Source organism: Bos taurus, chromosome 15 (assembly GCF_002263795.3).
Source record: "Bos taurus isolate L1 Dominette 01449 registration number 42190680 breed Hereford chromosome 15, ARS-UCD2.0, whole genome shotgun sequence".
Lineage (NCBI taxonomy): Eukaryota > Metazoa > Chordata > Mammalia > Artiodactyla > Bovidae > Bos > Bos taurus.
Genome location: NC_037342.1, coordinates 54,851,694 through 54,875,097, shown reverse-complemented (window position 1 = coordinate 54,875,097; position 23,404 = coordinate 54,851,694). Strand labels below are relative to the sequence as shown.

Below are 23,404 nucleotides of genomic sequence, written 5' to 3'. Positions count from 1 at the left end.
ACCCGCGGGCGGCGGTCGCGCAGGCTCAGCGGCGGAACTGCGCCTGCGCGGTGAGCGCGGACGCCCTCGCCTTCCAACGCCGGGTGACATCTGCCGGCGCTTCTCTGGCTTCGGCCAGAGTGGAGGTGAACTTTCTCCTCAACCATGTGGACAGCAGAAAGCGGCGAAGCGCAAGACGGACAGTGGGAAGAAGTATATCAATACTTCCTCCTCCACCACTAGAAGACGTTGTCCAGGAGGGTGAGCCCGGCGCTAAAGAACCTTAACAATCTGGATGCTGGAACCCCAAGGGGCATCAGGGTCGAGTTCCAACGGCATATCGAGGAGTGAGGGGCCCGCGCACACCCGCCTCCCCCCTGCCCCTGACTATCCCCCAACCCCTGCCCCCGATTGTCCCTTCCACCCTTGACTTTCCCCCCTCCCCAGCCCCACCGCTGTCTCTGACCCCATCTCCTGCCCCCAACCCAAGGCCTAACCTTGCCCTCGCCCCCTAGCCCCAAACCCTGACCGCGAACGCCTGACCCTCGACTCTTCCTTCCACCCTAAACTGTCCCTCCACCTCTCCTCCCTTTCTCTTTACGTACTTTCTCCTTTTCTGTTTTTTGTTTTAACTTCAGAAGTACCTGAGAGTCCAAATAGAATCTGGACAGCTCCCAAATCTTCTGTGTTGTTTCTGCCTTTCATTGTCTAGTTGTAATTACTAACAATCTTGTTCGAAGACTTGTTAGAACCTTCAGAATTTGACCATTTAATTTGGGCCTTAGGAGCATCGTTTCTTTAAGGAGAAGATGATTCTGCTCTCTAACCCCTGGCCCTATTCCCACTTCTGCTGCCCCACCTCTTGCCCCCAGTCCCTATCCCCGCCCCTCTCCCAGGCCAGCGGCCTGATTGAGGGCCAGGGGCTGAGTGCTGTGCTCCTGTCCAGCCCTTGGTGCTACTGGGTCCACCAGCAGGTTGTAGCCACCACGTGGAATCCTGTGGTCCGTCCACCCTTTTCCAGTATCTGTGGTCCACTTGCCTCTCACATCCCACCTTCACTTCAAGCTGTTTGAGAAAGCAGCCCGTCAGAGCTCCTTCCTCAGCCCGTCTGTCCAACCAGCCTGTATTCCTAAAACTTCTGGATTATAACATATTCTTCAGTGGAATCACCTTCTCCTTGAAGAAATGAGGTTCCTAAGGCCCAAATTAAATGGTCAAATTCTCAAGGTTCTAACAAGTCTTTGAACAGGATTGTTAGTAAATAACAACTAGACAATAAAAGGCAGAAACAATACAGAAGATTTGGGAGCTGTCCAGATTCTATTTGGACTCTTGTGCTTTTTAAGACTCTCGGATACTTCTGAAATTAAAACAAAAACAAAACAGAAAAGGAGAAAGCAAGTAAAGAGAAAGCGAGAAGAGTTTGGGATGGAAGGAAGAGAGCCAACCAGTACCAGCCCTGGGGAGGCGCTCCCTCTGGTGGCGATTCTTTGGAGTTGCAAGCAGGGTGGACTTCTTTGTAGTGCAGGGCTGGCGAGGGCTGGAGAGGAGCCTGAGTAATAAGCAGAGCTGTTGAGGGGAACTTGCTCACAGAGATGGCTAAGTGGTCTATTTCTGCTAGGTTTGGCTGCAGAGTAGCTAAATCTGTCCCTTTTCCAGCTTTGTCAGCATGGAGAATTCTAAGCCTTCCTAGGGCTGTGTCCCCTGTGGAGCCCCTCCTGTATGTCTGGTGCTTTGAAGTATGGACCTAGGAGGAGGAATTACTTGCTTTACAGAGGAAGAAACAAACTCAGAGGGGTTAAACAGATTTCTCCAGATCATCACAATAATATAACCTTTTTGTTTACTTGTTTTTGTTTGTTTTTATTGAAATATTGTTGATTTACAATATTGTGTTAGTTTCAGGTATACAGTGCAAACTAATTCAGTTATACACATGTATATATACTGTTTTCCAGATTCTTTTCCATTATAGGTTATCACAAAATATTGAATATAGCTCCCTGTGCTGTACAGTAAGACTTTGTTGTTTATCTGTTTTATTTATAGTAGTGTGTATATGTCACTCCCAAGCTCCTAATTTATCCCTGCCCCTGTTTTCCCCTTTGGTAACCATAAATTTGTTTTCTATATCAGTCTATTTCTGTTTTGCAAAGAAGTTCATTTGTATCTTTTTTAAGATTCCACATATAAGTGATATCATATGATACTTGTCCTTCTCTGTCTAACTTACTTCACTTAGTATGATCATTTCTGTCTCTGTCTAACTTACTTCACTTAGTATGATCATTTCTGTCTCTGTCTAACTTACTTCACTTAGTATGATCATTTCTATCTCTGTCTAACTTACTTCACTTAGTATGATCATTTCTGTCTCTGTCTAACTTACTTCACTTAGTATGATCATTTCTGTCTCTGTCTAACTTACTTAGTATGATCATTTCTGTCTCTGTCTAACTTACTTCACTTAGTATGATCATTTCTGTCTCTGTCTAACTTACTTCACTTAGTATGATCATTTCTGTCTCTGTCTAACTTACTTCACTTAGTATGATCATTTCTATCTCTGTCTAACTTACTTCACTTAGTATGATCATTTCTATCTCTGTCTAACTTACTTCACTTAGTATGATCATTTCTATCTCTGTCTAACTTACTTCACTTAGTATGATCATTTCTGGGTCCATCCATGTTGCTGCAAATGGCATTATTTCACTCTTTTTATGGCTAATATTCTATTGTGTGTGTGTGTATATATAAATATATACCACCACTTCTTTATCCATTCATCTGCTAATGTACGCTTAGATTATTTCCATTCTTGGCTGTTGTGAATAGTACTGCTATGAATACTGGGATCCATGTATCTTTTCAAATTAGAGTTTTCATCTTTTTAGAATACACACCCAGAAATGGGATTCCTGGATCATATAATAACTCTATTTTTTGGTTTTTAAGGAATCTCAATACTGTCCTCCATGGTGGCTACACCATTTTACATTCTAACAGTATGGGAAGGTTCTCTTTTCTCCACACCATCTCCAGCATTTATTATTTGCAGACGTTCTGATGATGGCCATTCTGACTGGTGTGAGGTGATACCTCATTGTTTTGATTTACAGTTCTCTAATAATTAGAGATATTCAGAATCTTTTTGGAAAAGGAAATGGCAACCCACTCCAGTGTTCTTTCTGGGAGAATCCCAGGGATGGCAGAGCCTGGTGGGCTGTCGTCTATGGGGTTGTGCAGAGTTGGACACGACTGAAGCAACTTAGCAGTAGCAGCATCTTTTTGTGTGTCTCTTGGTCATCTGGATGTCTTCTTTGGAGAAAAGTCTATTTAGGTCCTCTGCCCATGTTTTGATTGGGTTGTTTGTGTTTTTGATATTGAGCTGTATGAACTATTTGTATATTTTGGAAATTAAGCTCTTATCAATTACCTCATTTGCAAATATTGCCCCCCCTATTCTGTAGGTTGTCTTTTCATTTTGTTATAGTTTCCTTTGCTGTGCAAAGGCTTATAAGCTTGATTAGGTCCCATTAGTTTATTTTTGCTTTTATTTCTGTTGCCTTGGGAGACCTAAGAAAACATTGCTATAGTTTACATTGGAGAATGTTTTTCCTATGTTCTTTTCTAGGAGTTTTATGGTGTCTTGTCTTATATTTAAGTCTTTAAGCCATTTTGAGCTTATTTTTGTGTATGATATGAGGGAGTGTTCTAACTTCATTGATTAACACACAGCTGTCCATCTTTCCCACCACCACTTGCTGAAGAGATTGCCTTTTCACCCTTGTATATTCTTGGCACCTTTATCAAAGAGTAATTGACCATACGTGTGTGGGTTTCTTTCTGGGTTCTCTAATCTGTTCCATTGATCCATGTCTGCTTTTGTGCCAATACCATGCTGTTTCGATTACTGTGGCTTTGTAGTGTTGTCTGAAGTTAAGACCACCATTTGGAATCCACCTATGTCCTGGCCATCTTCTTCTTTCATTCACATTCTCTCCCTGGGTGATGTTGCTCATGACATGGTTTTAATGCCCATCTGTGTGTGATGACTTCCAAGTTTATAAATACACGCTTTACCTGTCCTCCAGACTGTCAACTTAATATCTGTTCTTGGATATTTCAAAAGCATCTCATGACTAACATGTTCAAGGATGGACTCTTGGTTCTCTTTTTCACTCTCACTTCCAATATTCCTTAACCTCTTCCAGTCTTCTCCTTCACAGAAAATGTCACCATCATCCACCCAGTAGTTTGAGGCCAGGAGATAGTCTAAATCCTCCCTTACTACCATTCCGCTTACCCTCAACCAATCAGTAACATCTGTCGTTTCTAGATCCAAAATACATCTTGAATGCCTCCACGTCCGCCCATCTCCCTTCTCCTTCACCTGCAGGGACTACCACAACGGCCTCTGTACTCAGGGTCCTACTTCTCTTACTGACTTATTCACCCAACAGATAGTTGTCAAATGAGCACGTTCTATTTGTCAGGCACTGCTCTGGATACTGGGAACATAGCAGGAGCAAGACTTATCCACTGGCTTCTTGTCGTCTGTTCTTCAGTGTTATCACTGTGTTATAACTGTTTTTTTTTTTCTTTTAATTATGCAGCTTGCTTGCTTAACAGTTACACAATGACTTCCAAACTCTTCACCTTGGCCCACAAGCGCAGGCGTGATCTGGCCCCTCTGGCAGTTCCTCCTGCCGACCTTCTCCTCTTCTCCACTCATGTTCACGTGCTTTAGCCACACTGCCTTCCTTTCATCCTTCCAGTTCCTTATCCACGTCACACTCCCTCCCACCTCAGGGCCTTTGCTCAAGCTGTCCTCTCTGCCTGGAGTGTTCTTGCCCCAACGTTATGATTGCTATTTCCTTCTTCTTCAGGTCTTGATGTAAATGACACCTTTGAACACCCTGTTATTCCCTCTTCTTCCATCCTGGACATTTCTTCCAAAGCCTTTATCTCACGGGGTGGTATTAAAATCAATCATTTTTACTTTTATCTACTATATAGACTGTAAACCCCTATAGGGCAAGAATCACAATTATATAATTCACCAGTCTATATCCAGCAGCTAGAAGGTACATTTATTAAATTAAAAAACGTAGGACTGAGGCTTTCTCCTTCTCACTTTCACGTGCCTCAGAGCTGAAGGAAGCACCTCCTCCTCTGTGGCATTTTCCCCTTCAGGCTAAACACCCCACACAGTAGCCTGCGCTATGCAGCACTGCCTAAACTATGTTCAGTGAAGCCTTGCTATCGCAGAAAAGTTTATGATGAGTTGCATTTGGAGAGTTACAGTACATAGCATGCTGAGGTCCTGTTATAAAGAGCTTGTTTAGCTCTGTTCAATTCCTCTGTTCCCCACATACCTTGTTTGCCTAAAAATTGCAGTACAACTTAATCAGAAACTTGGCAATTTCTGAGCTCAAGGACAATGGCCAGATTCCATACAGAATCGCTGCAGAGTCTGCCTGGAGTAGAAACTGAACGCCTGGACTTTGGACCAGACAGGCTTCCAGAGCCTGAGATTTCTCTCCATACCCTGGGGATGATGAATGTACTGGGCACCTGTGGCAGGCTGAATAATGATCCCCAAAGATGACCACATCCTACCCCCAGAGACATGAATGCTACCTTACATAGCAGAAGAGGCATGGCATACATGATTAAAGAAGTTTGCTATTGTCCTGGATTATGTATTATTCGTGGGCCTGATACAATCACAACTGTCCTCAGAAGAAAGATGCAGATGGGTGAGAATCATGGGAGAATGCGGTGTGATGATGGAAGCAGAGGCTAGAGTGATGAACTTTAAATATGAAGGAAAAGGGTACAAGCCAAAGAACACAGAAGCTGAAAAGAGCAAGATAACAGCTTCTCCCCTCAGTGCCTCCAGGAGGAGTCAGCCTTGCTGATACCCTGACTTTAGCCTAATGAGACTTATTTCAGACTTCTGACTTCTAGAAGTATAAAAGAATAGCTTTGTGTTGTTTTAAATTTGTAGTAATTGTGATGGGAAGCTAATATAGCACCTTGAAGAGGTTCAGCAAGTCTTAATTTGGAACTTTTCCTTTTCTCTTGCAATCCCAAATGGCCATGGCAAAACCCTTAGCCTGTAATCTGTGCACCATGAGCTAGCCTGCTCTTTCCTCTGCCCATAGGGAATTTCTCTCATAGGTAGCCAGCCCAACCTCCCGGGCCCAATTCAATACATCCTCCTCCACACGGTCTGCTATGACCCCACCACACCCACCGGATAGAGCAGAGTCCACAGCATGGACACTGGGGAACCCTGTCCACCTCGCAGCACAGTTGCCCTCATTCATATCTCATTATCCACCAGGCTGTGAACATCAGAGGAGGTTTCATGGATAGATTGAATGAATGGTGTATAAGGTGAAAGCCCAAGGTTCTAGAAGAGGGCTTTGCTCTATGGTTCCACAGTGAAATAAACATGCTCTGTCTATTGTGGGTGGATGCCTTCATCTGTGTCCTCACCTTGGGCCCACCTTGTGAATCCAGCACATCACTTTGCATCCTGGACAGTTTCCGTTGGACATCCCACAAGCCCCTCAAGCCTACTGGGTTTGCGTGATGCAAACTGACACCAGCATGTAACAAACATTGCTCTCCTGTATCCCCTGATGCCATCAGGTCACCAGCACCAGCATGTACCCCTCCCCTCCACCCCCAGTCCGGGCCTCTTCCTTCTCTCACTTCCCATATCTAATTATTTACAAAGTCCTGCCATTTCTAGCATATGCTCATCTCTCAAATCCATCTTCCTCTCTCCATCTCCACTGCCCCTTTCTGCAGGCCAGACAACCATCACCTTTTCACTGGACCCTGCTACAGCTTCCTCCATGGTTTTTCTGCTCCAACCAGCCTCTTCTCCACACAGCAGCAGCCAGAAAGAGCTGCTAAAACCCGCATCTGAGCATTTTGCTCTCCTCGCCCAGACAGAGCAGATGACAGATGGATGTTTCAGTCTCCTATGTGTAGCCAATCAGCCGCCTTGCTCCTTGTCCTTCTCCAGTGTTTCCTAGGAGACCACAACTGCTGATGGCAGATGGCCCCCAGCTATGTCCCTGTATACTGAATTATGATACCCAGTTCTGCAAGGAAATCAGCAGCAGCTTCCTCTATGGCCACCATTATGACTCAGAGGGACCCAGCCCTGCAAGGCCAGCAGAGGCCTCCTGAGGCCTTCATAGGCCGGCAAGCATAATAAACTTGTGCCAAGCATTATAACTGGTTCCTGCATCAAATACCATTTTTCTCAGTAAAAGTTTTGAAAAGGATTTTTATAATTCTGAGTTTTGTGAAGAGTTAACTATTCATTTTGTTTTGTAACTTAACTTTATTCTAAGTTAATTAGTTTGGGATGCCTGTGACTAGTTGGCATCATACTGCATTTGTGGACATTTAAACATTTATTAATTTTGATATTGCTGTCTATCTGCTCATGTTTTAGAGTCAATATAATTTTCTTCTTGGAGCTTAACTACTTGTGTAAGATCTTGGAAAGCTTGTGGGCCCCAAGCCATGAGGCCATGAGACTATTAAAATGTCTCTGGGTTTTTGCAGAAGCCTGGCTCCCCCAAGAGCTTAAGGCTGAACTCATACCAGAGCCAGGTGGCTCCTGGCATGCACTGTGCCATGGAGGACCTGGGGATAAGGAAAGAGGGGAGAGGCTTGGGGTAGGGGGAGATCCTGGAAATTCTGAACATGCTTTCCCACCTTCATCTTGCACCTTCCAACTTCCCATGCCCTCTCCTCACATATGGCTGGCTCAGACCTAGCTCTCTAGAAGTTTGGCTCCTCCAGGAACTTAGGCCCTGAGCTAAGAGAAGAGAGATCAGACATCTCTGATCTCTGTTGGCTGTCCCATACCTCAATCTCTTTTCCGATACTCCATTTTTAGGACCCCATGTCCCCAGCATTCCAGCCTCATGGGGCTGTATAATGGAAAGAGTGGAGACTTTGGAATTAGAAAAGCCTGGATTCGCATGCGGGCTCAGCCTTGAATTAGTTTGATAATTTGGGGCAAGTCATTTCCCTTCTCTGAGACCTGATTTCCTCATTTGCAAGATTAATTGGATAATGCTAACTCATGGCTATGGTAAGGATCAAACATGAAGCCGCTGGCACAGTGCTTGGCAGTCTGTAGGCGTGTAGTAAAGAGTAGTATCTTTCATTCCAGCCATTTCTGAACCCATAGTCTCACCAGTCACTGAATTTGGCTCTCATGTCCTGGTTTCCTGCCCTTTTTAGGTGATCCTTGCCACTAGGTTACCTATCAGGATGCCAAGCCTATGTGAGGAAGAAAATGAGAGGTCTGTTTGCCACATAGCTGATAGGTACTGGGCATAGTGGTGGGTGCTTTAAGCAGGTGATACTAGCACCCTTTAAGGACTGTTAGACAGAAATAGTTGGTTTTTTCCAACAGGCTCTGCTCCCTCTTCCCCACCCTCAGTATCCCTGGTGCTCCACCACTCTGCACAGGTGCAGAAGGCAAAATGTGGGTCCTCTTGGTGAAGTTACAAGCCACAGTCCTCCATATTCATCAAGAGAAAATTGATTATAACTAAAACCGGTGCCCCTGACCATTGAGCTCAACCCTACTATTTAAGCCCAGCAGGAAGGCATATCTTTTAAAATAGAAAAAAATATAATCATTTAATTTCAGTGCTCATCATAAAAGATTTCGAGTCAGCAAACCAGCTTAATGGATTGTAGCTAATGCATTTTCCTTACAGAAAGCAGACGGGCTGTGTCCAGCTTCCACCAGAATTACAGTCATCCTGCAAAAGATGGCAGCACAAACTTGACCCACCCTTCTGTTGTCCACCAAAACTTCTTGCAGCTTTCTTCTAATAAGGGGCAATGCCTCCAGAAATCCAAGTCAAAGACTGCTCAACAGGCACGAGGTAAGCTCTCTAAATTGTCTTCCAGTGACCATCACCAGCATCTTCATCTGCATCACCGCTACCATTATTACCACCACCCCATCATTACCATCACCATCATCACCGTCACCACCACCACTGCTTCAGCTACATCACCACCACCATGACCATTACCACTGTCGTCACCATCAGCCAGCTACCATCATCAATACCACCACTGTCACTACCAACCAAACACCATCATCCCTACCACCACCATGACCACCACCATCACCATTATCCAACCATCATCATCAGCATCTACCATGTATCAGGCAGGATATACCACACAACATTGCTATGAGGTTAGCACTGTTATCCCTATTTTCCAGAGAGAAAACTGAAGCTCAGAGAAGATAAATCATTTCTCCAAACTTACCCAGCTGATAAGGGTTAGGATTCAAAATATGGTTACTCTAAAAGCCCAGATTTGTTTGTTTGTTTTACTGTCATATAGTGTCTCTCCTACTTCTCCTTTTATCACCATGAACTGCCTCTCCCTTTGCTTGGCACCTCTCGTAAGCTCCTCCTCTCCAGTTCAGTTCAGTCGCTCATTCGTGTCCGACTCTTTGCAACCCCATGAATCGCAGCACGCCAGGCCTCCCTGTCCATCACCAACTCCCAGAGTTCACCCAGACTCAGGTCCATCGAGTCAGTGATGCCATCCAGCCATCTCATCCTCTGTCGTCCCCTTCTCCTCCTTCCCCCAATCCCTCCCAGCATCAGAGTCTTTTCCAATGAGTCAACTCTTTGCATGAGGTGGCCAAAGTACTGGAGTTTCAGCTTTAGCATCGTTCCTTCCAAAGAAATCCCAGGGCTGATCTCCTTCAGAATGGACTGGTTGGATCTCCTTGCAGTCCAACGGACTCTCAAGAGTCTTCTCCAACACCACAGTTCAAAAGCATCAATTCTTCGATGCTCAGCCTTCTTCACAGTCCAACTCTCACATCCATACATGACCACAGGAAAAACCATAGCCTTGACTAGCCAGACCTTTGTTGGCAAAGTAATGTCTGCTTTTGAATATGCTGTCTAGGTTGGTCATAACTTTCCTTCCAAGGAGTAAGCGTCTTTTAATTTCATGGCTGCAGTCACCATCTGCAGTGATTTTGGAGCCCCAAAAAATAAAGTCTGACACTGTTTCCCCATCTATTTCCCATGAAGTGATGGGACTGGATGCCATAATCTTCGTTTTCTGAATGTTGAGCTGTAAGCCAACTTTTTCACTCTCCACTTTCACTTTCATCAAGAGGCTTTTTAGTTCCTCTTCACTTTCTGCCATAAGGGTGGTGTCATCTGCATATCTGAGGTTATTGATATTTCTCCCGGCATTCTTGATTCCAGCTTGTATTTCTTCCAGTCCAGCGTTTCTCATGATGTACTCTGCATGTAAGTTAAATAAGCAGGGTGACAATATACAGCCTTGACATACTCCTTTTCCTATTTGAAACCAGTCTGTTGTTCCATGTCCAGTTCCAACTGTTGCTTCCTGACCTGCATACAAATTTCTCAAGAGGCAGGTCAGGTGGTCTGGTATTCCCATCTCTTTCAGAATTTTCCACAGTTAACTGTGATCCACACAATCAAAGGCTTTGGCATAGTCAATAAAGCAGAAATAGATGTTTTTCCTGGAACTCTTGCTTTTTCTATAATCCAGCGGATGTTGGCAATTTGATGTCTGGTTCCTCTGCCTTTTCTAAAACCAGCTTAAACATCATGAAGTTCACAGATTACATATTGCTGAAGCCTGGCTTGGAGAATTTTGAGCATTACTTTACTAGCATGTGAGATGAGTGCAATTGTGCGGTAGTTTGAGCATTCTTTGGCATTGCCTTTCTTTGGGATTGGTATGAAAACTGACCTTTTCCAGTTCTGTGGCCACTGCTGAGTTTCCAAATTTGCTGGCATATTGAGTGCAGCACTTTCACAGCATCATCTTTCAGGATTTGAAATAGCTCAACTGGAATTCCATCACCTCCACTAGCTTTGTTTGTAGTGATGCTTTCTAAGGCCCACTTGACTTCACATTCCAGGATGTCTGGCTCTAGGTGGGTGATCACACCATCGTGATTATCTGGGTCATGAAGATCTTTTTGGTACAGTTCTTCTGTGTATTCTTGCCACCTCTTCTTAATATCTTCTGCTTCTGTTAGGTCCATACCATTTCTGTCCTTTATCGAGCCCATCTTTGCATGAAACGTTCCCTTGGTATCTCTAATTTTCTTGAAGAGATCTCTAGTGTTCCCATTCTGTTGTTTTCCTCTATTTCTTTGCATTGATCGCTGAGGAAGGCTTTCTTATCTCTTCTTGCTATTCTTTGGAACTCTGCATTCAGATGCTTATATCTTTCCTTTTCTCCTTTGCTTTTCGCTTCTCTTCTTTTCACAGCTATTTATAAGGCCTCCCCAGACAGCCATTTTGCTTTTTTGCATTTCTTTTCCATTGCTCCCTAATTTCTGGCATACCCTCAAGATTAAATTCTGTATTTTATCCATGTGTTTTTGGCTATGCTCTGTATTATGCACTTGTAGCTACCTCATAGCAGTGCTTAATACAATCTGTTATTGTTTATGTCCTCTATTCTCCTGTCTCTTTCAGACTTATACTCTTTGAGGATGGAGACTGTCTATTGGTCAGTGTAACCCAGGTGCCCAGGGCTTGGCTCATGGTTAGCTCACAGTTTATTCAAAAGTTTGTAGACTGAATCCATGAATGAATATATCCATATATGGACAGATGAATGAAGAGACACATGGGTTAATGGATGAGTGGGGAGATGATTAAGTGCATTAACAGATGGTTAAGGGTAACTCCCAAGTCAGCGTTTCAGTTTATTCAGTTCTTACATCTCCAGATGCCTATTCCACTTGGCTCTTTTGCTGTCATCTCAACCTATACAAACCTGAGCACTGCCCTAGGTGATTCCTTATCTCTTTTCAGACAATGGTGTTCCTTTCACTGGTCCTCTGTTTATTTCATTCAGTCAGCAGTGTTTTTTGCTCATTTGTTTGGCTATCTGCTGTGTGCCAAACAGAGTTGTAGAGAATGGATACAGAGTCCCTAAGACAGGCAAGTTTCCAGGGGACTCAAAGGAGTTCCCAGTCCACAGTAGGGTGCAAGGTGATGTAACAAACAGTCAGCAAGTAAAAAGTTGGCAAGATAATAACAGAGCATAATGAGTGATACCTTAAGGAAAAAAGAGAATGATGAGATAGAAAGAAAGGACCTCACAGCAGATAAGATGGTTGGGGTGGGGGGGCTTGTTTGATATGTGATATTAAGCAAGACCTGAAGGATGAGAATAAGCCACTGAATATAAGAGCAAAAAGAAGAACATTCCAGGCAGAGAAACCAGCAAATGCAAGGGCTGTAGGACTGCAAAGAGCCTGGTGTGTTTCAGGTTTGAAAAGGGGACCAGTGAGGCTGTGAACAGCAGGTGAATGTATAAAAGGAGGTTGTTAACAGACATGGGCCAGGGCCTGCAGGGCCTGGAAGGCCATGGTTAGGAGTCAAATTTTATTCTAAGGACATTGGCAAGCCATTGAAGAGCCTCAAATTGGAGAATTACATGATCCATCTCGCAGGTGGCAAGGAGCTGCCCTGAAAAGCCCCAGGTGCAGATGATTCACAGGTGAGTTCTCTTGAGTCCTTAGGAAAGGGATAACTCCAGTTCCATTTAAGCTGTTAGAAAGCACAGAAAAGGAAACTATCCAAATGCTTTTAGTAAAGTCATCATAACACTGTTGGCCACTGTGACCAAGAAACCTCAGCAAAAAGAAAACCACCCAAGCTTGTTTATAAGTATTAATACACAAAAATCCTCAAAATTTTAGTAAGTAGAATTCTGAAGCACATGAAAAGAATGACTCACCACCACAAACTGGCATTATACATAAAAGGCAAGAATGGCTTGATTTTAGTAATTAAATTATAGTTAAATATGTTGAAAGATAAAAGTGGAAGAGACATGATTATCTCGGAAGAGACTGTGAAGACACCTGATCAATTCACCATATATTCTCAATTTTCTTTAATTCTTAGTAAAATTGGAGTAGATAGATGAATCAACCTCATTCCTAATGGTGAGATACTGGAAACATTTCCATTGAAGTTGAGAACAGTAATTCTAGGGATGCATTATGAACAACTGGGTAATAGAAAGAGGTGAGAGGTGTAAATAAAAAGGAAGGAGGCAACACTGTCATTTTTGTGAACAATAAGTTCAAGCTCATCTAGAAACTATTAAAACTAATTCAAGAGCTTAGTATGACTCCTGAATAGAGAGCAATACATGCATAAATTCAATTATCTTATTTATAAGTACAGTGAAAGATACAGTTTTTAAATATGTCATTTCAAAGAAGCACATGAAAATATGTTCAGCATCACTAGCTGCTGGGGAAATGCAAATTAAAATGATGAGATACTAGTTCACACTCACTGGAATGGCTAAAATGAAAAAGGCTGATAGCACCAAGTACTGATAGAATTGGATCTCTCATCCATTACTAATGGGAATGTAAAATGGTACAGCCACTCTGGAAACACACGGTGCTTTATAAAACGTTAAACATACACTTAACATACAACTTGTAAATGCACTCCTGAGCACTTATCCTAGAGAACTGAAAACATGTTCGCAGAAAAACTTGTACAGGTATGTTTATATCAGTTCTCTTTGTAATCTCCACAAACTGGAAAAAAAAATGCAAATTTCCTTCTGTAAGATAATGGTTAAACCAAAGGAATAATGTTCAGCAATAAGAAGGAACAAACTAGTGAAATATACAACAACTTTGGTAGATCTTCAGGAAACTCTTCTTAGTGGGGAAAAAAAAAAAGCAATCTCAATACTCTCAAACTTCAAAAATTTAGAGATGGATGACAGACTAGTAGCGGCCACATCTCCTCTGGGCATTTTCCACCAGGAAAATCAGGGACGGATGTGACTATGAAGAGGGAGCAAGTAAGAGAGAGATCCTTTGTGGTTAAAGAACAGTCCTGTATCTGGATTGTGGTTGTGTTTATATAAATCTATACATGTGATAAAATGTCATAGACTATGCAAAAGACATACTTAACAAAATGAGTGCTTGCAAAAACTGGTAAAATCCAAGTGAGGTCTGTAGTCTATTTAATTGTATGGTGTTAATGTCCATTTCTTTCTGGTACTGTACTATAGTTATTTGAGATGTTACCATTGGGAGATGATAGGTGATGGGTACAGGGGCCTCTCTGCAGTATTTTTGCACTTTCTTCAAGAAGCCTTCTGCTAACACCTCATTGGATAGAATCAAGTCATGTGACCACTTCTGGCTATAAGGAAGTCAGAAAGACAAGGAAGTACAGTGTTGATGGAAACTGAACTTAAATGGAGCATGGTAAGTCAGGAGGAATGGGAGGTTGCCACAAGCACATCATACACAAAGGATAGATAAAAATATAAAAACAAAAATCTTAATGACAATAAAGGAGAATATCTTTAACATCAGAGTAACTAAGAGTTCTTTTTAAAAATATTTATTTGACTGTGGCAGGTCTTAGTTGTAGCATGCAAGGTCATTGCTTCATGCAGGCCTTGCATTCTGCGTGCAGGCTCAGTATTGCAGCACGTGGTCTCTCTACTTGTGCCACAAGGGCTTAGTGGCCCCACAGCATGTGAGATATTAGTTCCCTGATCAGGGATTGAACCCAAGTCCCCTGCATTGCAAGGCAGGTTCTTAACCTCGGGACAATCAGGGAAGTCCTGCTAAGGGTTCTTAAAGACGCAAAAATTACAACCCACAAAGTTTGATAATCTTTGATTTCATTGATACATTTGATTGTGTTAAAATTTAACCTCTGTATGCCAAACTATACTATAAACAAGATTAAAGGATAAGCCACACACTGAGAGAAGATATTTGCAATGCATACAAGCCACAGTAACTAATATGCAAGATAGATAAAGACCTCAAAATAATTCTTTAAAGTTAACCTAATAGACAAACAGGTAATGTACAGAAACTCCAACAGGCAGTAAGCACATGAAAAGATGCCCAACATCCCTAGTATTTGAATTTCAGTTTAGTTCAGTTCAGTCACTCAGTCGTGTCTGACTCTTTGCAACCCCATGAATTGCAGCATGCCAGGCCTCCCTGTCAATCACCAACTCCTGGAGTTTACCCAAACTCAGGTCCATCGAGTCGGTGATCCCATCCAGCCATCTCATCCTCTGTCATCCCCTTCTCCTCCTGCCCCCAATCCCTCCCAGCATCAGGGTCTTTTCCAATGAGTCAACTCTTTGCATGAGGTGGACAAAGTACTGGAGTTTCAGCTTCAGCATCAGTGCTTCCAACGAACACCCAGGACTGATCTCCTTTAGGATGGACTGGTTGGATCTCCTTGCAGTCCAAGGACTCTCAACAGTCTTCTCAAACATCACAGTTCAAAAGCATCAATTCTTCAGTGCTTAGCTTTCTTCACAGACCAACTCTCACATCCATACATGACCACTGGAAAAACCATAGCCTTGACTAGATGGACCTTTCTTGGCAAAGTAATGTCTTTGCTTTTTAATATGCTGTCTAGGTTGGTCATCAGAGAAGGCAATGGCACCCCACTCCAGTACTCTTGCCTGGAAAATCCCATGGATGGAGGGCCTGGTGGGCTGTAGTCCATGGGGTCGCTAAGAGAGTCGAACACGACTGAGCGACTTCACTTTCACTTTTCACTTTCATGCATTGGAGAAGGAAATGGCAACCCACTCCAGTGTTCTTGCCTGGAGAATCCCAGGGATGGGGGAGCCTCATGGGCTGCCGTCTATGGGGTTGCACAGAGTCAGACATGACTGAAGCTACTTAGCAGCAGCAGCAGCAGGTTGGTTATAACTTTCCTTCCAAGGAGTAAGCATCTTTTAATTTCATGGCTGCAATCACCATCTGCAGTGATTTTGGAGCCCCCCCCCAAAAAATAAAGTCTGACACTGTTTCCACTGTTTCACCATCTATTTCCCATGAAGTGATGGGACCAGATGCCATGATCTTAGTTTTCTGAATGTTGAGCTTTAAGGTGATAGAAGCAAGATCTGATGCTGTAAAGAGCAATATTGCATAGGAACCTGGAATGTTAGATCCATGCTACTGCTGCCTGCTGCTGCTAAGTCACTTCAGTCGTGTCCAACTCTGTGCGACCCCATAGATGGCAGCCCACCAGGCTCCCCCATCCCTGGGATTCTCCAGGCAAGAACACTGGAGTGTGTTGCCAGTTCCTTCTCCAATGCGTGAAAGTGAAGTCGCTCAGTCATGTCTGACTCTTAGCGACCCCATGGACTGCAGCCTACCAGGCTCCTCCATCCATGGGATTTTCCAGGCAAGAGTACTGGAGTGGGGTGCCATTGTGTTAGGTCCATGAATCAAGGCAAATTGGAAGTAGTCAAACAGGAGATGGCAAGAGTGAATGTCGACATTCTAGGAATCAGCAAACTAAAATGGACTGGAATGGGTGAATGTAACTCAAAGGACCATTATATCTACTACTGTGGGCAGGAATCCCTTATGGAGTAGCCATCATGGTCAACAAAAGAGTCCGAAATGCAGTACTTGGCTGCAATCTCAAAAACGACAGAATGATCTCTGTTCCTTTCCAAGCCAAACCATTCAGTATCACAGTAATCCAAGCCTATGCCCCAACCAGTAAGTAACGCTGAAGAAGCTGAACGGTTCTATGAAGACCTACAAGACCTTTTAGAACTAACACCCAAAAAAGATGTCCTTTTCATGATAGGGGACTGGAATGCAAAAGTAGGAAGTCAAGAAATACCTGGAGTAACAGGCAAATTTGGCCTTGGAATACAGAATGAAGCAAGGCAAAGACTAATAGAGTTTTGCCAAGAAAATGCACTGGTCATAACAAACACCCTCTTCCAACAACACAAGAGAAGACTCTACACATGGACGTCACCAGATGGTCAACACCAAAATCAGATTGATTATATTCTTTGCAGCCAAAGATGGAGAAACTCTATACAGTCAGCAAAAACAAAACCAGGAGCTTACTGTGGCTCAGATCATGAACTCCTTATTGCCAAATTCAGACTTAAACTGAAGAAAGTAGGGAAAACCACTAGACCATTCAGGTATGACCTAAATCAAATCCCTTATGATTATACAGTGGAAGTGAGAAATATATTTAAGGGACTAGATCTGATAGACAGAGTGCCTGATGAACTATGGATGGAGGTTCATGACATTGTACAGGAGACAGGGATCAAGACCATCCCCATAGAAAAGTATTTGAATTTAAACACCCGTAATACAACATTTCATATCCCTCAGACCGGCAAATTTTATAAAAGTCTATTAATACCAAATATTGGTGACAATACTGAGAAACAGGAACTCTCACATCACAGGTGAGAGTGTAAATTGGTAAAATCACTTTAGAGAACAAATTGTTCCTTCTGTATTAAAAGAAGCATATAGTGTATGGCTTAGAAATTTTACTTCTGGATTGTCAACCCTGGAGAACTCTCATATAGGCAATGTGATATCTTACAGTCTTGGGTGCCGAGTTCATCGTCTCCAAAGGAGAAGATTTAACTCTGGGACCAAAGACATGGTCTCAGCCACTCAGAGCTTCATGCAGCAAAGATTTTTATTTAAAGTGAAAGGACAGAGAAAACTTCTGACAAAGACATCAGAAGGTGGTGGAAAGAGTACCTGCCTCATTAGTTTAAGCAGGGCATTATATACTTTTCAATTGACTGCTGGAAATAGATAAAAAGAGCACTTCAAGGCTGTACAAGGCTGTAAAAGTTTTACCAAATCCCTTCTCCCACAACATACATCCCCAAATAACACTGACCCAAGATTAGTCAAGGAGAACAGGTTCCTGGCAGAATGTCTCTGGGCAAGATATATTATTTCTTAGTAAGCAGTGATATGAGAAAACAGGTTCCCAGGAAAGATTTGTTGCAATTAGAATCATTCACATAGAGACTAAGAAAATCATACCCATGATTTATATTACCTCTGTGTATTCATTAGCTCCAGCTCTAAAGAAAAGCTAGTTCTCTCAGGCAACATACATTGTTGCACAAGGCTTAAGGAAAGTATGAGCAAGATATACTGTTGCCTGAGCAGCCTACCCTGACCAAGGCAAAAGAATGTGAAAGGCCCTCGACTCCCCATCAACCTGCCTAAGCTTTAACTCTCTCAAATGGAGACAGACATAAGGAAAAATATGCCCTACCAATTGTAACAACTGAAAAATGGCAGCATCCTAACTGTTCATCAGTGGAAGTGTAGATTTTTTTAAGTGGTTTATCATGCAACAGAGTACTAGAGAGCAGTTGAAATGGCCTAACTAAATCAAGCTATATCAGTATGGATGAAGGAGAAGGCACATTGAAAAGTTTCATTAAGTATGATACCACTCAGGAAAAAAAAATACCAAATTTATTGTAGATACATGTGTATGTAATACATGTACAAAAACATGCATCTATACCATCCTCTTTTGGAGGTAACTTCAGAGAAGAGAAGATAGGGAGTGTGTTCTCCATGGACCTTAATATATATCTGTATCATTTTATTTAAGGGGAGCTGCAGAGTCACATCAAGTGGCTCCCACTGTGAAAATCTGGAACACTTTGAGCATCAAAATAAAAAATGATAGTAACAAAAATTATGCCCATTGGAAAAAAAATTCATGCTGGTATAAACAATGATGTCAACTAATAAATATAGAAGGAATGATGGAGTTAGGAAATCACTGTTTGGCAAACAGCATAATAACTGTTTCAGGCAAGAGCCATCAATAATTGTTAAAATAGTGGATGAAAGTTTGATGGGTAACAGGAGATCTATAGCATGTCAAAGTATCTGGCTTTCATATATTTGCATATGATAAGTGAAAGAATTAGGAATATTTTACCCCGAAGTGAAGTGAAGTGAAAGTTGCATCCAACTCTTTGCAATCCCATGGACTATACAATCCATGGCATTCTCTGGGCCGGAATACTAGAGTGGGTAGTCTTTGCCTTCTCCAGGGGATCTTCCCAACCCAAGGATCGAACCCAGGTCTCCCGCATTGTGGGCAGATTCTTTACCAGCTGAGCCACAGGGGAAGCCAAAGAATACTGGAGCGGGTAGCCTATCTCTTCTCCAGAGAATCTTCCCTGCCCAGGAATCAAACCAGGATCTCCTGCATTGCACACAGATTCTTTACCAACCAAGCTATCAGGGAAGCCACTGTATAGTCCACGGGGTCGCAAAGAGTAGGACATGACTGAGTGACTTTCTCTTCATCCTGAGAAGAGAAGAACAGGGATATAACAGTTGTTTTTGAATACGACTTTAAAATGCTGTCGAGGGTGGTCTCAAGGAAAGATAGAAACTGTAAGAATTCCTATTTTAGCTCAATAAAGGAGTTTTTAAGCCTGCAACAAGTAAATAAAGAGTTTTAAAGAATATTCAGTTATTCTCAAATTGTAGCAATTTTAGCATTCATTTTTCTAGGATTCTAGGATTGTATACTTCTATTAATTATGAAATTCTAGGACTCATAAATATTTTATGACTCTAACATTCTACCCATTTTAAATTCTAAGATACAAAGATTTCACTATTTTGGTATCATTCCTGTGTCTGTGGTCATGACACTGTTACAAGAATGAAAAGATAAGTCACAGACCTGGAGAAAATATTGACAAAAAGTGCATCTGAAAAAGGACTGTTATCCAAAATGCACAGAAACTCTTGACCCTCAGCAATAAGAAAACGAACAACCTGATTAAAAAGGAGGCAAACTGAGCAGACGCCTCCCCAGAGCAGACACCTCCCCAGAGCAGACGCCTCCCCAGAGCAGACGCCTCCCCAGAGCAGATGTATAGATGGCAAATCAGCATATAGAAAGGTGCTCCACATCATATCTCATTAGGGAAATGCAAATTAAGACAATGAGATACCACTGCCCAACTATTAAGAAGGCCATAATCCAGAACACGGATACCCCAAATGCTGGCAAGGATGTGGAGCTACGGGAGTTCTCATTCATTCCTGGTGGGAATGTAAAACATCTTCCACAGTCGCTGTGGAAGACAAGCACTTTCCACAAAACTAAGTATACTTTTCTACTATGCAGTAACCATGCTGTATTTACTCAAATGAATTGAAAATGTATATTCATTCAAAAACTTGCACATAAATATTGATAGAAGTTTTATTTATATTTGCTAAGATTTGGCAGCAACCATGATATTCTTCAGTAGATGACTAAATGAACTACGGTATGTCCAAACAATGAAATATTATTTAGTGCTAATAAGAAATAAAATATCAAGCTATGAAGACATGAATGAACCTTAAATGCCTATTACTCAGTGGAAAATAATCCAATCTGAAACGGTTACATGTTTAATGATTCCAACTGTATGATATTCTGAAAAAGGCAAGACTATGGAGACAGTAGGGAAGCCCTGGTGGCTCAGACAACAAGAATCTACCTACAATGCAGGAGACAGTTTTGATCCCTGGGTCAGGAAGATCCCCTGGAGAAGGAAATGGCAACTCACTCCAGTATTCTTGCCTGAAGAATTCCACGGACAGAAGAGCCTGGCAGGCTACAGTCCATTGGGTCGAAGAGAGTCAGACACAACTGAGCGACTCACATACTGCTACATGGAGACAGTAAAAAGTTCATTGATTGCCAGGAGCAAGGGGGAAGGGAAGGATGAATCTGCAGAACATGGAGGATTTTTAAGGCAGTGGAATTGTTCTATAGGATACTATGGTGGTGGTTACATGTCAAACATTTGTCAAAATCCATGGAGTGTAAAACTCTAAGAGTGAACCGTAATGTAGACTGTGAATTCTGAATGACGATTGTGTCAATGTAGGTTCATTGAGCATAATGAATATACTGCTCTGGTGCAGGATGTTGGTAGTTGGAGAGGCTGTATGAGCTTGGGGACTGACTGGAGTATATGAAAATTCCATGTATTGTATGCTCAATTTTGCTGTGAACCTAAAACAGCTCTAAGAAATAAATACATTTAAAATAAATATACACATAAGTATGTAAAGTTCATTTAAAATTTTTAAAATTACCCTTACACTTAGCACTTTAAATAGCAATCAATATATATTACTTCATATAATTTCTGTGGGTCAGGACTTTAGGAATGACTGGCCACCTCATGCGAAGAGTTGACTCATTGGAAAAGACTCTGATGCTGGGAGGGATTGGGGGCAAGAGGAGAAGGAGACTACAGAGGATGAGATGGCTGGATGGCATCACTGACTCGATGGACGTGAGTCTGGGTGAACTCCGGGAGTTGGTGATGGACAGGGAGGCCTGGCGTGCTGCAATTCATGGGGTCGCAAAGAGTCGGACATGACTGAGCAACTGATCTGATCTGATCTGATCTGAGCCAGGTACTTCTGTGTCAGGGTAGAGCTGCTATCATTTGAAGGGTTGACTGGAGCTGGAGGATCCACTTCTAATTTGGGTCACTCACATGGCTGAGAGCAGGAGGCCTCAGTTCCTCATCATTTGGAGCTGAGCTTGCCTGAATATCCTCCCAATATGGTGGCTGGCTTCCCTAGGGTAGGTGATTCAAGAGAGATCAAGATGAAGCCACAATGTCTTCTGTGACCTGACTTTGAAACTCACACACCATCTTTTTTACAGTATCCTACTGGTTGCATGAGTCAGCTCTAGTGTGGTAGAGGACTACACAGAGCTATGCCTTCCAGAGGGTCAAGGTTATTGTGGGCCATCTTGGAGGCTCTTACCACACAAGGCTTATAAATTTATTGGCAGACAGTAATTTTTAGTGTTTGCCAAAGAGTCTTTAAATCTCTGCTGTATCTACAATTGTCCCTCCTACTATCCTGAAATTGCTGCTGTGCGATTTTTGTTTCTGGATCAATCTGTCAGAGACTTGTCTATTTTAAAGAAGCAGCTTTTAGATTTTTCTTTTTTTAAAGTCTCTGCTGCTGCTGCTGCTGCTGCTAAGTCGCTTCAGTCGTGTCCGACTCTGTGTGACCCCATAGACAGCAGCCCACCAGGCTCCCCCGTCCCTGGGATTCTCCAGGCAAGAACACTGGAGTGGGTTGCCATTTCCTTCTCCAATGCATGAAAGTGAAGAGTGAAAGTGAAGTCACTCAGTCGTGTCCGACTCTTAGCGACCCCATGGACTGCAGCCCACCAGGCTCCTCCATCCATGGGACTCTCCAGGCAAGAGTACTGGAGTGGGGTGCCATTGCCTTCTCTGTTTAAAGTCTCTAGTGTATGGTTATTTTATATGTATTATCTATCTTATTACTTTATTTTTTCCCCTTCTACTTCCTTTAGGTTTGCTCTGGACTATCTCTAATTTTTTAAGTCTAATCACTAGAGTATTTTTATCTTTCTTTGTTTCTAAAGTATGTATTTAGGTTATAACTTTCCTGTGAATATTGTTTTTAGCTGCATCCCATAAACTTTGATGGATAATGGTTTCATTTTCTTTCAGCACTGAATATTTTCTAGTACCCATTATAATTTCTTTTTAAACCCATGGATTATTTAGAAGTATTTTTGTTATTTAATTTCTAAACATGTGGAAGTACATCCACATGTTTAGAAATGTTTTTTATCTTTGTACCATCATCAGAAAAAGTGATTTGCATGAATCTTTGGTACTTGTTTATGTTAGTTTTGCAGCCTACTGTATGCTCAATTTATATATATACATCATGTAAGTTTGAAAAATGTGTTTTCTCTAATTGTTGAATGTAGGAATCATCCGATCAAGCTTATTAACTCTTAAATCTTCTACATTCTGAATGTTTTATGTTTGTTACCAGTTACTTAGTTGTTAATTTTTAACCTCTTTTTTATAATTATGGAGTTGTGCATTTTTTTCTTAAAATTCTACCCAGTTTGGGGACTTCCCTGGTGGTGCAGTAGATGAGAATTCACCTGCCAATGCAGGGAACACTGGTCCAATCTCTGATCCAGGACGATTCCACATGCCTTGGAGCAACTACACACAAGTGACACAGCTACTGAGCCCAAGCTATAGAGTTCCCGATGCAACTAGCGAAGCTGTGAGCCTAGAGCCTGGGCTCTGCAGCAGGGGAAGTCTGTCCACCACCACGAGTAGCCCCAGCTGGCTGAAGCTAGAGGCAAGCCCTTGTGCAGTAACGAAGACCCATTAAATAAATAAATAAATAATAAATGTACTATAAATGTATAGCCTAAATAAACAAATAATAAATTCTACCAAGTTTTGCTGTATATATTTTGAAGGGTGTATTGTTAGATACAGACTTTGTCGTATATTTCTGGTGAATTGTTTCTTCTATTTTTATATGATGACCATTCATTTTTATCTCCAATAATGCTTTTTGTTTCAAGATCACTTTGTCTGTTATTAATATAATGGTATCAACTTTCTCTTGATTAGTATTTACCTACTACCTCTTTTTCTGTCGCCT

General features: G+C 42.2%; 1 long non-coding RNA gene across 1 annotated transcript; it reads left to right on the top strand.

The window, feature by feature from the left end:
* The first annotated feature begins 5 nt into the window (after positions 1-5).
* LOC112441643 (uncharacterized) lies at positions 6-23,204 on the top strand. The gene is made up of 4 exons (XR_003029491.2): positions 6-240; positions 8,751-8,921; positions 12,466-12,570; positions 22,847-23,204. It is a non-coding gene; the product is annotated as an uncharacterized lncRNA (long non-coding RNA).
* The last annotated feature ends 200 nt before the right edge of the window (positions 23,205-23,404 follow it).